General features: G+C 37.0%; 1 protein-coding gene across 6 annotated transcripts in view; it reads left to right on the top strand.

Annotated features, from left to right (window-relative positions):
- The window catches only part of LOC129722551 (zinc transporter foi), a 46,569-nt gene that overhangs the window by 4,614 nt on the left and 24,661 nt on the right, over nt 1-17,294 (top strand). Inside the window, exon 1 of one of the 6 annotated variants that reach the window (XM_055676073.1) lies at nt 13,841-13,990. The exons of the other annotated variants lie outside the window; for them this stretch is intronic. The gene's annotated coding sequence lies outside the window, so the exon portion shown is untranslated. Of the gene's footprint in view, nt 1-13,840; nt 13,991-17,294 lie in introns of those variants that run through there. 6 annotated transcript variants of the gene reach the window in all.

Genomic DNA, 17,294 nt, shown 5'->3' with positions numbered 1-17,294 from the left:
TCAGGTAGCAAATGTGTCTTAACGTGGTTTTATCACTATTAAGCTTCATATTTAGACATGAAAACTTATTAACAAGATTTCATCAAGATCTAATCACCTAGCAGTGATATATCAACTTTCCTCTGCTATTGCTCTGCAATTCTAAAAAAGTACGAATATAGTGAGAGCTTGTTCAGGTGAATACTTTTTTGTCAATAATATCTATTAGGCTAATCGCTCCATTATTCATCTCAACAGCAAGGTGCACCTATATTCATCTTATTTCTCTCATTTCTCCAATTTACCATCAAATTTCTACAAATTTTGAAAGCAAATCTATTCGCTCCTCAATTTTGTCAAGTGGTTGAAAGTTTTGCGTTGAAAATATGGTAAAATTTGACGATAAAGTGAACAAAAAGGCGTGATGAGATGAATATTGGTACTGAGATGAATATAGGAGCGATTACCCTATCTGCTACTTTTAAAGTGTCTTTTAAATTACTTTCAAAGGATCGTCTGATATGGTCCTAATAATGTTGGAAACCGCAGTGTCCCCAGTGCGTCTTGAACTGTCCTACAGATCAGACGTTTTTTCGGTTGCTTGTGGACTGGTCTTTGACTGCCTATAGCTTCAAAGTTTGTGTTTTGTCAGTGTGTCTTTTAAAGACTACCTGAAAGTTATTTCCCATCAGTCTTTCTCAAGACTACCTACTTTTAAATTTAACATTTGTTTTAACTTTTTTCGTATCACCTGAAATGGCTGGACGGAAAAAGAAACCTCGCATCGCTGCGGGGAGGAAAAGAGAGGCATCTCTTTCTGACACATCGAGTGTCTGTAGTGACAATCCTTTTGATATTTTGCCTGAGCAAGAAGCTGGTGAAATGGAAGTTACCAATAATGAAACTATACAAAATATAAAATCTTTAAAAAAGGAGAAAGTTCCACCTATTGTGGTAACTATTTCTTCTGAATTTAATATATTCAAAAAGGAACTTTCAACGTTTGTTTCTGACGTTAAAGTTACCTATCAAATTGGCCGTAGAGGTGAATGCCGCTTATTAGCCGACTCAGTAAAGGGTCGTGATCGTCTTGTTCAGTATTTAACTGACAAGATGTACAAATTTTTTACATATGACACCAAGAACGCCAAGCCGTTCAAGGTTGTCTTGAAAGGTCTCACCAACGATCAAACCGTTGATGAGATCAAACTTACTTTAACAGAATTACTTGGCATAGCCCCTACCCAAGTAATTCTAATGAAACAAAAATCACGAGGCGAAAACAGTCAGAGAACTGGAATTTCCCTTGTTAATTATTTAATTCATTTTAACCGCAATGAGGTTAACAACTTAAAATTTTTTGAAAAAGCACATGCATTGTATAATGTGCGTGTAAAGTGGGAAATTTATAGGAAGTATGGTGGAGGTGAAAAGCATATCACCCAATGCCGTACTTGCCAACGTTATGGCCATGGTTCCAAATTCTGTAACATGGACCAAAAATGTCTTAATTGTGGAGACTCTTCTCACAAAAAGGACACATGTCCTGTGAAAGAGAGTAAAAATTTTCGCTGTGCGAATTGTAACGGCAACCATATGTCAAATTTTTATCAATGCCCAGTCCGTTTAGCAATTGTTAAGGCAAGGCAAGGTAAACAAAATTCAATTTCTCAATTAAAACCAACTTCAAAACAAAATTCTCCAAGCGTACCAGTGACGCATAGTTTACCTACTCCTTTGCATACCCGTTTAACTTATGCACAGGTTACAGGTAGTTCGAACATTATACCGCCTAGTGTTGGTAGTTCGAAAATGACCGTTAATATGGGTAAGCAAAACACGCTAGAAAATAATTGTACACCTATTACTCCAGCTAATATTGCTGCCGAAAATATTTTTTCTAATGTCAACTGCCTGGGGCCTATTACGGCAGGTAAACTTTCTTTTTTGCAACAGGCAATGTTCGATCTTATGAACGCCATGTTGCAGGCAAAATCAATGTTTGAAGCCATTCAAATAGGCACAAATTTTACTATTAAAATTGTTTCTAATTTAAAATTTAGCAATGATTTTAAATAAAACAATTAAAATATTAAATTGGAATGCTCGCTCATTGAAGGCCGATGAGAATGAGCTTTTTAATTTTTTAACAGTAAATAATGTGCATATTGCAATTATTACTGAAACATTTTTGAAACCTAACATAAAATTAAAATATGATCCCAATTACGTGGTTCATAGATATGATAGGATTCAGGGTTCCGGCGGTGGAGTTGCAATTGTTATTCATCGCCGAATCAAACATCGTGCTCTTCCCCATCTTGAGACGAAAGTTATTGAAACTTTGGGAATTGAAGTTCAAACTGAACTTGGGATTTTATTTATTGCCGCAGCATATTTACCATTTCAATGCACACGCGAGCTCAAAAATTATTTTAAAGGTGATTTACAAAAACTCACCAGAAATCGTTCGAAATTTTTCATAATCGGCGATTTTAACGCTAAACATCGTTCATGGAATAATTCTCAAAGTAATTCCAATGGCAAAATTTTATTCAATGATTGTTCTTCAGGATACTATTCTATTTTGTCTCCGAATAGTCCTACATGCTTTTCTTCTGTAAGAAACCCTTCAACAATTGATTTGGTGCTAACAGATCAAAGTCATGTATGTAGTGATTTGATCACACATGCTGACTTTGATTCTGACCATCTTCCAATAACTTTTTCTTTATCACATGAATCAGTTTTAAACCCTATGAGCTCTGTTTTTAATTATAACAAGGCTAATTGGGAAAGATACAAAACTCATATTGAGAGAAATTTCAATAATGAGCTTGATTTGCAAAACGAAGTGAATATTGATTCCGCTTTGGAAGCATTAAAATGTGCAATTGTTGATGCCAGGAATTATTCTGTCCCAAAGGCTCAAGTGAAATTTGATTCATCAATAATTGACGAAAATCTTCAACTTCTAATTCGTTTGAAAAATGTCCGCAGACGTCAATATCAACGTTCTCGTGACCCTGTTTTTAAAACTATTTATAAAGATTTACAGAAAGAGATTAAACATAGATTTACTCTTCTGAGAAATCAAAATTTTGAGACTAAAGTTGAAAAATTGAAACCATATTCAAAACCATTTTGGAAGCTGTCGAAGATTCTTAAGAAACCTTCAAAGCCTATTCCAGTTTTAAAAGATGGTGAACGTTTTCTTGTATCCAATGAACAAAAGGCTCAAAGACTTGCTCAGCAGTTTGAGAGTGTTCATAACTCAAATTTGAATTTTGTGAGTCCAATTGAAAATGAAGTCACACGTCAATTTGATTTAATTTCTTCCCAGAATTTTTTACCTGCAGAAATAATTGAAACTAACTTGAATGAGATTAAATCAATTATTAAAAATTTCAAAAATATGAAAGCACCTGGTGACGATGGAATCTTTAATATACTAATCAAACATCTCCCTGAGAGCACAATGGAATTTTTAGTGAAAATTTTCAATTGCTGCTTCAAAATTGCATATTTTCCCAAATTATGGAAAAATGCAAAAATTACTCCAATTTTAAAACCGGATAAGAACCCAGCTGAAGTTTCAAGTTATCGACCAATCAGTTTGCTTTCTTCAATAAGTAAACTGTTTGAGAGAATTATTCTTAACAGAATGATGTCACACATCAACGAAAATTCAATTTTTGCAAATGAACAGTTTGGATTTCGCCATGGGCATTCCACAACTCATCAATTGCTCAGAGTTACTAATATGATACGAGCTAACAAATCTGAAGGTTATTCCACTGGAGCTGCTCTTTTAGACATAGAAAAAGCATTCGACAGTGTTTGGCATAAAGGTTTGATTGCGAAATTGCAAACTTTTAATTTTCCAATTTTCCTAATCAAAATTTTAAAAAATTATCTTACTGATCGAACTCTGCAGGTTGTCTATCAGAATTCAAAATCTGATAGATTTCCTGTCAGAGCAGGTGTACCTCAAGGTTCAGTCTTGGGTCCAGTCCTGTACAACATATTCACTTCAGATCTTCCTGATTTGCCTCCAGGATGCACAAAGTCATTGTTCTGCGACGACACAAGCATTTCCGTAAAAGGAAAAAGCCTTTGTGTCATATGCAGTCGATTGCAGAAAAGTTTAGATATTTTTTCTTCCTACTTGCAAAAGTGGAAAATCTCTCCCAATGCTTCTAAAACTCAAATGATAATTTTTCCTCATAAGCCTAGGGCTTCTTTCCTCAAGCCAAACAATAATCACGTTGTCAAGATGAATGGGGTTATTTTAAGTTGGTCCGACAAGGTTAAGTACTTGGGACTAATTTATGATAAAAAACTTATTTTCAAAGAGCACATTGAGAGTATACAAGCCAAGTGCATCAAATATACGAGATGTTTATATCTTCTTATTAACAGGAATTCTAAACTTTGTTTAAAGAACAAACTTTTGATTTACAAACAAATTTTTAGACCAGCAATGCTTTATGCTGTACCGATCTGGTCAAGTTGCTGTTCAACAAGGAAGAAAATGCTCCAAAGGATTCAGAATAAAATTCTGAAAATGATTTTGAAGCGTCCTCCTTGGTTTGGTACACTCGAATTACATAGACTTACTGGTGTTGAACCATTAGAAGCTATGTCAAATAAAATTATTAACAATTTTCGACAAAAATCGTTGCAATCCTCAATTGCTACGATAAGCTCTCTTTATAGCCAATAAGTTAGCAATTAAGTTAGTTGTAAGTTTTCTTCCCCTTTTCTGACAAGTAGGTTTAAATCCCTACGAATGATAAGTCCTAATTGCGAAAGCAAACAAACCCTAACAATTAAAATTACAAATTTCTAACAGTGTTGAGAAGTCACCATTTGTGATTGGACACACATACTCATAATTTACTAATATTTATCATAAATACTTAAGCTACTAACAAATCCCCCCTAAAAAAAAAAAAAAAACCGCAGTGCCCCCAGTAGATCATTGAGTCAAGGGAACTGCGTAACTCAACTCATCCAGTTGTACAATTCTCTTAGCATTTGCGATTTACGTCTCTTGCTTCCATCACTGCCATCAATGCTATGCTTGGACGACATCAATGTGAAGCTTCCGACAGCATTATGGTTATTCTATACCAATTTTGCCATATTTTGAAGCTGTCAATTTTACATAAACTAACTTTTGAAGCGACTCTGTTGACATCTTAAGATCCAGCGCTTCTTGGAGGAATTTGGTTTTTTTTTGTAAGACTTTGCCACTCGATCATTGTTTTGATCTTTTGTGGTAACATTTGAGGGTTTCTTTAAGTTTTTCCTCCAGAATCAGGAACTTTTTATTAATCGAATGGTCATAGCAAGTTATCACAAAATCTGAAGAAACTAATAAAATTTTTACAATCCATGTATGACAAAGGCATGATAAATGCACTCATTCAATAAACACAAAAATTCAGCAAATCTGAATGCTCTAACTTCGCATTGATCGCAATTATGAATGGGTGAGCATAGAGCAGATTTTCTTCTGGTACTTACTGAGAAACACATAACTTTTACAATGGTGGGTGAATTTTTGCTGGGACTTGCTGGGAACACAAACAAAAATCCTTTTTTTGTGAAAAATTTGTTGGTCTAAAGAAACTTGAAAACACGTGTATGGCAATGCCTTGTTTTGAACAAGTTTTTTCAACTTATACAACACATTACCGATACAAATTCACTCAACATACCTCTGTTGTTACAGCCCATATTAAATTTACACTCAAGAATCACTGTAAAGTTATAATAACATGAGTGGAAGTTCATAGTTTTCGTACAACAATTTGTGACTTATTCATGAGCTCTAACTAATATCAAGGTTATGATAGTTACTGTAGTTTGTGAACAACTCAGATAATTTTAAGTTGGCCTGCAGATAAAGTAGTAAGTATCAGAGAATCCAAAAAGGATCAATAGCACGAGAAACACTTGAATTATTTTTTTCGTATTTTGGCCAGGTTTTTGACTGAAATACTCCTATATGCGATGTTCAAAATCACCAGAAAAAAAAAAAAAAACGAATGACAATACCGAAATTATTAATTTCAAATGCGGAGTTTTGTTGTTGTCGTCGAATTAAATGCTAGTAAAACTGATAAAAATGGTATCCAAAAAAATTCCAAAACATAAAAAATACGTCACGTCCGATGAAATCGAAATTAGTTACGTCGATACGAAACGTTATTCTGTATGATTTGTACGTACGTATTTCATTTGTTTTTTTTTTTTATTCGAAATCCTTTTGATATGTTGGCCGTTTCGTGTTAATATGTTTGACATTTATTAGTATATTTATATACTTCTGGTTATCCATAAACCATCCAAGAAATAGTGAAGGCTACAGCAATCATCTACCTACGTAGGTGCATATTTTAGAAGCAATTACCGACAACTGTGCGATTCACCACCGTTATTTCAATCAATTAAACAATCAAAGTTCGGGTACCGGCAGTCTGGCTCCAAATTGTCGTCCCGTACTGAACTATTCCGATCCAATTCTCGATTCCCCATTAGTGACGATCATAGTCTGTCGGCAGGACAGACATCGTGCGGTCTTTTGGAAGACCAACGGAGAAACTAAATTTAAACAAGTCACCATTGTGGAGGCCAACTTATTTAATTGCTATCGATTGCGGTTGGAGTGAGAATTTCCTATCCTTCGCAGCGATAGGAAGCGTCACATATTTTCTCCCAAGCGAACATCTACATTCCATGAACCCAGGTTATTCTTACTAACAAAAATCTTCTACCCAGTTTCTTTCACAGTGACTAAACGGGCAGCCAATTGTTCGATGATTTTATTGGTGTGTTCAATCGGAACTAATTGAACCCAGACCGAAATGCAATCATTCGCTCCAACCGCCTATTAGTGGAGGTGACCAGTACGACTGATGGCCATATTAAAGCAGACCCCGACTGACTGACCGACGACGGTTTTTGATTCAATTAACTATAAATGGCTGCGAACAGGTTTTGGTTTTCTATCGAAGTCGCCCCTGCCGGGTTTGGCTGAAACCGCGCAAATAGCGCAGTCTAGCACTCGTATTTTTGGCCACCGGCTATCGGCTGACGTTAAGTACAATCCGACGACCCCTGCTTGATTGAAAACTCCCGCCACATGTCAGTCGATTCACAATAGAATTCCAATTTTCAATAGTGCCGGCAGCGATTTCCTGTGCGAAATATGGAAACGAGAATCACACTGAAAGTGGCTGTGGGGGTGATCACTGAGATAATTTAAATTGTTTACATCCGGTTGAACATAAAAGAAGCTTTTTGTTGTGCTTTTGTTAAATATTGTAGTGAAATTATTTGGATAACCAATAGCTTAAAAAATTTTCAATTATATTCAATTGCGAAACTCACAACGTTTCGTTTGCAGTTTTGCAAGCGGTTCGAACAGAATTTTACACTTCCTTTACACTTTTACACAGGGAAAATTAACTTTGTTGTTTATCGTTATGGGTGTGGAAGTTTTTTCCCATATATCATCATACTCGTACGTTGATCGTTCTAAATATTGCGCTAGTTATTAAAATTTTTGTAGAAACTGAATCACTAATAGTAACCTGAGCCGGTACTCACGAAGCATGTTTCCGTTGAACGGCTGCGGTGTTTATTAGGTTAGAAAAGCCAACGATGATAGACCGTGGCAAATGAAGCTTCGAAAAGTAGTATGGCTGGAAAGTCGTACACTGGAAAGTAATCAAATACGCCAACTTCATCAAAAAACGTAGCGACCCTGCTGGTAAAGTCTAGACCTCTGATAAGTCTACAATGTGAGATTTTTTAGTTATAAAGCGCTACAATAAACCCACATCATCTCATAACCTTCTGTTGAAGTTTTTGTAACAACATCTAAATATACGTAAAAGTTCTTCACACTGTCTCCAGTTTTTGAGGTTAAAGTCATTTTTCTTCGAGGAAGCGCTGCTACATTTTCTGTGCAATCGAATCTCATATCAATTCTTAGAAACTGCCATATAAATATTCATTTAATCGTTAGACTAAAAGCGAATAAAGTTTTAGAGATAATGAAATAAAAAAATATCTTAATCGAATACACAAGCAGCAGTCTACGGATATGATGAACATCATTCGCAGATGATTACTTTCTGTTACCTATAAACCCCGAAGCGACTCGCTAGAGATTATTCTGGTTTAGCACTAGAGAATTTAATTACACTACTCAAAATCAAAATCCTCCGCCGCCTCAGCCAATCGTAAATTACTGAGGCGGGTTGCTCATTAAACGACCAAGCTTCAGCTAAGCGTTCATCTGAAATGAATGCCTGTTTCATACTAAATTAATTACGCGCTACCCCGGTACACTTGGAGCTTCACGTCAAACACTCTAAAATAATGAGTTTTTCCCATGTTTTCTGTTCTTCAGGTATCAGGTATCAGGTAGGTCGGCTAAAAAGCCATGGCTTATTACGGCACGTTCCCCTCACATGTGGAGGATTTGTGTCTAACCGCAGGAACCTTCTCATCATTTACCTGACAAAAAGGGAAAAAAGAGATAGAAGAAGAAGGAAGTATTAAGAGTAGAAGAGGAAAAGGATAAAGAAAGGATTGAAAACATAGAAAAAGCATGGGATATTTATGTTCTAGGAATTATCAGTGACAAACCATAAAGTTCGTCTTCCTAGTCCTAGTCCCAGCAAAAATTTAGAAGGCACTAGAGTTCTTTCCCGCAATTGAGAATGAACTGAAGGATATTTTTCAAATCAAGAGATCTATATTCAGATTCATTTATGAGATGACGACCGAAAATCCTGTAACGCAGTTGGGCAAGTCTGGGACAACTACATACTAAATGAAAAGAAGACCCATAATCGCCCTCACAGAGGTCGCAACCAAAAGTATTCGAACGATGCATGCTTGCTAAATGATAGTTCAAACTACAGTGGCCAGTTAGAACTCTTATCAGCACACTGCAGTTCTTTTTTGATAAATTCAAAAGATAGTTACTAACTTTTACAGATAAGCTTGGTAAATACAATTTTGTTTGGCGACAGGAGTCAAGATTTGTCCACAACCTGTTATGCTCAGATAAAGCCCAAAAGCAGATCTTTTGTTTTATCCAAGACTCAGGAATAGGTACCGCGGGCTCAGGACCCACAAAATTATTTGATGCATCACTTCGGGCAAGCTCGTCTGCCCATTCGTTGCCAGCAATGTTAGAGTGTCCAGGGACCCAAAGAAGATTAACAGTATTCATGATGCTAAGTTCTTATAGACAAGTGCGACACGCAATGACTAGCTTCGACCTAGAGTTGTGAGAACCAAGTGCTTGGACAGCAGCTTGACTATCAGAACAAATATAGATTATTTGCCCAATTACCTTTTGTTGGAGGGCTGCCAGCACTCCACAAATAATAGCAAAGATTTCAGCTTGGAAGACTGTGCAGTAGATACCCAATGAAAAAGATTGTTGCAATCTTAGTTCACTCGAGTAAACTCCGGCTCCAGCTTTTTCTTCAAGCAGAGATCCATCCGTATAAATAACAATATGATCCGAAATTTCTCTTTCTATGCGGCCTGATATCCAATCATTACGCACAGGTAAAGAGGTACTGAAATCACCACAAGGAAAACTCACAGGAAGAGTCATATCACTTGGAGCAACTATAAGTTGGTCCCACGAGAGCATGTGTGACCACACACGTGAATGGGAATTGTTATTATCGATATCATAGTAGCAAAATTCAATTGCTTGTAACCGGTATGCACATGAGTAGGCTTCCTGTTTCAAGAAAACTTGCAACGGTTTTATACCAAAAAGAGCTTCTAAAGCAGCAGTGGGTGTTGTAGAGAATGCACCAGACAATGACATTAGACACATCCGCTGTAGATGGTTTAACTTTGTCTGAATGCTACTCAGCTCTCCCTTTTGCCACCATACGAGACATCCGTACGCTAGTATGGGTCTTATTATTGCAGTATAAATCCAGTAAATGTATTTAGGTTTAAGACCCCAGCTTTTACCAATTGTTCGTCTACATTGTCCAAAGGCCATGCATGCCTTTTTGATTCTAAAATCGATGTGAGCAGACCAGTTAAGTTTAGAGTCTAGTATTACTCCAAGGTGTTTAACTTGATCTGTCACACAGACCTCAGAGTCAAAGAAGCGAAGTGGACGAGCTTCAGTGATTCTCCTTTTTTTAGTGAACAATACAAGTGATGTTTTATTGGGATTTACAGAGAGCCCAACTTCACGACACCACTTTTCAGTTTCCTTTAGAGCCTGTTGCATCAGGTTAAAAATTGTGCTTATACACATTCCAGTAATCATAACAAGATAATCATCAGCGAAGCCATAGGAGGGAAATCCTAAGTTATTTAGTTTTCGTAACAGACCGTCCGCTACGAGATTTCACAGCAGAGGTGACAAAACGCCTCCCTGGGGACATCCTTTGATGCATTGTTTTCTTATGAACGTTCCTCTTAGCGATGAGTTCAAATAACGATTTTTTAGCATCTCATGTATCCACGTCACGATAAATGAGGGTATTTCATGAAAGTGTGCCGCATCAACTATAGCATTGAATGGAACACTGTCAAAAGCTCCCTCAATATCTAAGAAAACTCATAAACAGGATTGCTTCCGTGAAAAGGCCTTTTCTATATCATGGATAACACGGTGTAAGAGAGTAATTGTAGACTTTCCTCTTTGATACGCATGTTGCATTTCATGAAGAGGTCGTCTGGACAAAATTTCATTACGGATATGATCGATAATTCTCTCCAAACATTTGAGGAAGAACGAGCTCAAGCTGATTGGCCTAAAGCTTTTTGCTTCGTCATATGAAGCACGTCCCCCCTTTGGAATAAATTTGACTTTTATTTCTCACCAGGATTTTGGAATGTATCCTGTAGCAAGGCTGCAAGTCAAAATCTGCTTTAAAATATTTTTTAAATGTTGGAAACCTCTCTGGAGCAAACATGGGTATATTCCATCAGCTCCAGGAGTCTTATATGGCAAAAAACTATCCAAAGCCCATTTTATTGACTCGATTGTTATCAGCCGACGAGCTATCACCCATGTGTCCGAAGGAACAGAAAAGTGATCGGGAACGTCATATTGTTCCAGCTCTAAGCACCCCGGAAAATGTATTCTAAAGAGGTTTTCTAGAACCTCTCCATCATTTGTACTAAAATTTCCATCTTCATTCTTTATCGAGTTAATTTGAAAGTCCTTAGATTTCGCTAAAACTTTATTAGGTCTGCTAGTTTCATTCACACTAGAAATGTTTGTGCAGTGGTTTTTCCAACCCCGTCGTTCAGAGGATTTCAGAGCTTTTTTATAGACTTTCCGAGCTGTTTTAAAAGCAATGATTCCCTCTGTACGGCGTCTGTTCCAAGCCCTTCTGCAATTCTTGCGTAATTTTGCAAGTTCAGTATTCCACCAGGACGTGCCTCGTGTTGATTTTATTGTACGTGAGGGACAACTTTCTTCATAAGCCTCCATGATGTAGGATGTTGTGATTTCAACAGCATCGTCTAGATCATGTGGGCTTTCCAAAACAGATTCATACCCGTGAAATTCGACGCTAGAGCGTCGACATAGGCGTCCCAATCTGTATTTTTTGGATTCCTGAAACGAGTTACCTCTAAACAATCATTTAGATGCTCAAAGAATATAAATCTATGATCAGCCAATGATTCTTCGTTAGGAACCCGCCAATTGTTCACTTCATTAATAACATTGACTTGAAAAAGTTGGAGCATTTCCTATATTTAAAATATTCAAATTCGTAGAACAAAGATACTCCATCAGGTCAGAGCCCCTGGGATTTATATTTGAACTACCCCAAATTATATGATGGGCGTTTGCATCAGTGCCCACAATTAAAGGTAAATTTTCATTTTCTAGTAGTTAAATTGGAGACAAGAGTAGCATTTATTATTTTATTTATGAGTATGCATGCGCGTGGCATAATTCGAGGATTGTTCATTCCACTTTTGCTAAAAATATCAAAGTTAGGATTTATTAGATTACCAACATAGAAGTTTCCATGTTTAAAGTAAGGTTCTTGGACCAACGCAATGTTGGCAGTACCTGTTTGAATTATTCTGCAAAGATTCATGGCTGCTGTTCGTTTGTGTTGGATGTTAATTTGTGCTACTTTGATGGCAGACATTGCAAATCAAAGTATCACCAATCTAGGATCCCACAACCCACCAACAGCTAGAAAAACCTTTGCAGCGTAATCCGTATTGTCGATTATCGTATTTATAAATTTATAATTTAAAACTGATGATTTTGTCAATATTTTTAGAGAGAAACTTTTGTTAGTCCATCTTCCTATGTTATAAGAGTTAAAAATTCTGATCCATACCTTGAATAAATGTGTTGTATCCGCCGTGTCGTCCAAAGAGTGAATTAGAAGCACGCAATTGTTTCACAAGTGATGAAGACATCTATGATGGCCGTGATGTGTTTTTTTAATAATTCTGTAAGCAATGAAGTCTTACTGCTCCTGTTTGACTTAAGAGATAAAGTAACACGATTAAAAATCAACTTACATGATTGTTTGTTGATTACAGAAGTTATGTTCTTGATCGCTGTTTGCTCCTGGAAAAACATGGCATCCAGTGTGTTTTGTACGAACCTCATGCATGGGATTTCGAGTACTCCCTCTGCAATAACAAGATTCGCATTATAAATATTGATGACATTATTCTAGAGACTAGAGAATTTAATTACACTACTCAAAATCAAAATCCTCCGCCGCCTCAGCCAATCGTAAATTACTGAGGCGGGTTGCTCATTAAACGACCAAGCTTCAGCTAAGCGTTCATCTGAAATGAATGCCTGTTTCATACTAAATTAATTACGCGCTACCCCGGTACACTTGGAGCTTCACGTCAAACACTCTAAAATAATGAGTTTTTCCCATGTTTTCTGTTCTTAGGTGCATCCAGCATTTTCAAAGCGTGCTCCGCTTTCATTTTTACTGGATTCACAAGTTTTGGTTACTTTGTCGCTGCTGATCCCAGTTTGAGTCTATTCAAACCGATTTTGTCTTGATATTTAGTTGCAACTAAAGTCTAGACTTTATTGAATTTATTTATTCATTTATTTATTATTTCAACGAGGTTTTAACCATGTGTTGGTCATTCGCCTCGAAACTTCATTGAATTAACTCCACAAATAAGAATAATGCAAATGGTCCCTAAATAATACAAAAGCATAGAAAGGTCAGAGGGTTCAACAAATATTTACAATACTTTGGAAAAAAAAATTCCAACAACGTGATTAAAACTATTTGATAATAACGAATGCAATAAAAAAAAATGCAAAAAGGGCTATCTTCTCAAAAAGCTTAGCAATATTGTTGAAAATTACAGCAGCGAAAATTTATTACGCATTTACGATAACCACATCATATTGCTGTGCTGATTAGTTCGCATACAAGTAACATGAATAATAGAGAATATTTTGCCCATGTGATCGTTTTGCGTGCTCTTTCCGTACGTTGTTTAAGCAATAAAAGTTACCGTCATCGCTTTTTATTACCCTTTGCTCATGTAGCATCTAGAACATTCCAACGAACGAAGTATGCGCCCAACAACATCGAACCGACAATCCAAAAAAAAGTGCTGATTCATACAATTCCCAGTCACAGACGTTGTATTTCACAACGAGTTTTGTCGAAATGAACGTGGCCAAATTCGGTCGAATGAACGATGCCGCAGCGGTTTACAGTAACTTACAGCACCGCGAGCGATACGAAACGTTTACCTTTGCCAGTGGTGACGTTGTCTACTCGGGTTGCTTTTATAGTAGTAGCAGATAACGAAAACCGCTCAATCGGCAGAGTGAGTACCGGCGTGCTCAAACCACATTTAACGCCACATTTTTCGCGTGTTGAGTTCAGTAGTCTTTGTGAGTGCGGTTCGTGTACAAGGTTCAAGTTGAGCTCCCTACCGTTTTACAGTCATCCGACACCGAAGGCGTACTGTGGTGGTAAGTGTAACTGAGTTTTTTTTTCTCAAGTTGTGCAGTGTCAGACTCCTGTGAAATTATTTTCCTTATCGCAAAAAATAGAAGTGTCATCGTAATCAGAAAAGTGCTTCACTGCTACACCATCATTACGTTACTTCGTTTCCGTGTTAATGATTTTCATCAACGCCGTTTGCGCGTTACTTTTCGTGTGTTGTGTTTGCCGTTTATGATGCAGGCTTTTACGAACTGTTTGCTCAGCGGCGTCGGTTGCGGCTACGCTACGGGGTGCGAATTTCAGTCTCTCTCAATTTTGGCACACACTGACATGCGACTTGTCGTGGCGTAAGAAACATTTCGCAGGATGTTACCGCCTGTTTTACTGCGAACTTGCGACAAAAATTTAAGGTGAATGATCATGACCTAGCGCTCGGAGGTATCGATTTTATTCACAACTTAAGTGTTCTCTCAGAAGTTTTGCTGTCGATCGGAATTCAAAACGGCGTTAAAAATATTGCAATAATACTGAGGAGCCTTCTGAGAGCAATGCATGATGGCCATCTACCCAATTTCGTCGTTTTTCCCTTCACATTCGCAATATATCATTTTTCAAAACTCTATCCTACTCCGAAGTACAAATGGCAAGGTTTTCGGAATTAAACAGGTTTCTGGATTATGGTTTTGTGTTACCCTTCCGATTCAAGTCCTTCACAACTAACGTTGGGTTTTTAGCTCCACGTCAAGAAGCACACACTGGGGCCGCATGCTGGCTGGCCGGCTGGCGTTGATTATCCGGAAAAAAAACTTTCGAAATGCAACCAGAACTCTTCGCTTTTTGTTTTTCGTTTTGGTTGTGTTTGGTAGGGTAGTCGAGACGGTTTTGGCAGGTCGCATATATTATTGGCATATTCAGCTTGGTTTACTTCTTCGCTTTTATTTCTACTGAAATATGGAGTATAATTTTTCTTACGCAAAACTTTGACGATTTTTCGTTCAGGTGAATGTGGTATAAAACTTGCAATAAATAAAATATCATGAAAGTAGTTCTTGCAAACAGAAGTAAAATTAAACTAGTATATGGAGTGAAAACGTGATTATTTATTGCACTACTCACAGCTTTTAATGCGCCGTTTCTTGCTACTGTATCCTGCTATACAGATAACGCTAGATAATGCTATTCAAGATAACGTCAAAAACAAAATTGTAAATGATTAAACGATAACTTTAAAATGTAAATTTAGGGTAATTGTTCTATACTCGTAAGGCTTGTCCTTTTATCGTCTGGGGGGTAAATGATGTCCAAGAGCTTTAATTTCTTGCATGATAATTTTTTATTTTGCATAGTATCTTCCTGAAAAAGATTAGTTCTCAATGACTTCATTAAGCCTGCGATAATGGAACAGATACCCGCCATTAACTTTTCTCTTTTCTGGATTTCAGTATTTTAGAGAAACTTAAAACTTACCAATGTACTTTTTTATCTGGAGTAGAATTTGAAATATTTAGTTTTAAAACCACAAAAAATAATTAGTTTTAAAACCACAATAAACAAGTTGTCAAAGGATAGGTCTTGGAAAATTATTTATGAAGATCCTGCGCTGAAGAAAATATTTTTGAAAAAACTTAAAACGGTTTAACAAAAAACGGTCATTTCAGATCTCTCCAAATTCAAGTACTTAGATAGACAATGTATTTCCCCGAAACTCTTCTGAACATTGCGAATTGGGAATTATTACAGATGAAAAGTTTGCTAATAAACTCTTCCAACGTATTTCTTCTGAACGACCATGTGTCTCCATTGCTTTATGGTATAAAAGTTCTACAATTATTCCATGAAATGTACTTTGTCCATCTTACTCTAGAAATTTGCATATGCGGAAAATCGCCCCAAATGACCTATGGTCGAATATCGACTTTTTTTTAGTTGAATGAAACTTTGCACACGTAGGATTCGGCTTAGCAAACTGAGCATTTTTCACAGATGGAGATTTTTTAATCCCATGAGTTTCTAAAAGGGCACATTTTGGCACAGGTTTTATTCAAATTATTGTAGTTCAGAAACCGTTGGTTGTATAGAACAAATTTTTGATTAAAAAAAATCGAAAATAAATACTAAATTTCAATTTAAAAACAAGAAATAGTTACTTATTTTTTTTTAAGAAACTTGAAATTATTAACGTTTGCGGTAAAAAAAGTAAGACAGATAATTGAGTTTGATAAATTTCCCATGGAAAATAATTATGCTAGCTTTCTTGAAAATAATTCTACGCCCCTGCGAGCGGCCTTCCGGCAGTTAACCGGTACATTCGCCATGGCAGACAAAAACATGCGTGTAGGATGTTTTTGAGTTTTTTTTTCTTCATTTTATTTACCAATTCCTCATCAGTTTCGCGACAAAATTGTTGGAGTAGATCTTACGCTTTAGGTGTGCAGAAATCTTCAATGGGACGCAACTTGGGGACGTTGGGTGGGATCACCATTTTGGGTGCCACATCAATATTCAGCCGCTCCATCTCCTCCAACGATCGATTCGAGTATTGGGCCGACGCCAGATCCGGCCAAAACACAGCGTCTTCGACCGTAGAGTATTTCTTGATGAACGACGCAACTTTCAACAGGCATTTCATACTATAAATTTCCCCGTTCACGGTTAGTCCAGAGCGGAAAACAAGTGGTTTTGATATTCCATTCTCGCTGATTGTTAGTCACAGCAGGTCCATCTTGAGGAACTTGGTGTGTGCGAAGTGCCCTGCCAGTCCTTGTCGTTTACCAGAAAATTGACTTGACCATCTTATTATTATTCAGGCGCTGCTGCTGCGCCATTGCCTGCAGCTCCGAGACCAGTGGACGGGACTGCCGCTTCCTGCATGTATGTCCATGTTCGCCACGTACTTTTTCACTGCTTAGCTACTTTTCCCTCGATCAAATCTCTTTTTTACTATTTTTGGAGCATGTTTTTGATTTGAAATCCAAAGACGCATCAACTTTAAAAACAGTTTTTTGTAAATTTTTAAACAAGTCTTTGTGGAATAAAACTCAATCATATTTGGCATTATTTGACTGCAAAATAAAAAACTTTTGAGTTGTGCCGGTGTTGTACCAAACCGACGATATCACCACCTGACTGTAAGGACGTGGCCGGCGCCGTTATTGGTCTATAAAAAATCGGGTCATTGAATGATGCACAGTGAAAAGGAATTACCACTCCCAGTCGTTCTTTCAGTTGATTCATTGTGCATCTTGAGTGGCTCAGACCCATCACAGAGTAGCAACCATTGATATGTACAGCTAAGCTAAGTTTAGCTACGTTTCCCTCGATCTTCCACTT

The sequence above is a fragment of the Wyeomyia smithii genome, chromosome 2 (genome assembly GCF_029784165.1).
Source record: "Wyeomyia smithii strain HCP4-BCI-WySm-NY-G18 chromosome 2, ASM2978416v1, whole genome shotgun sequence".
Lineage (NCBI taxonomy): Eukaryota > Metazoa > Arthropoda > Insecta > Diptera > Culicidae > Wyeomyia > Wyeomyia smithii.
This window is presented reverse-complemented; position numbering and strand designations above follow the sequence as displayed.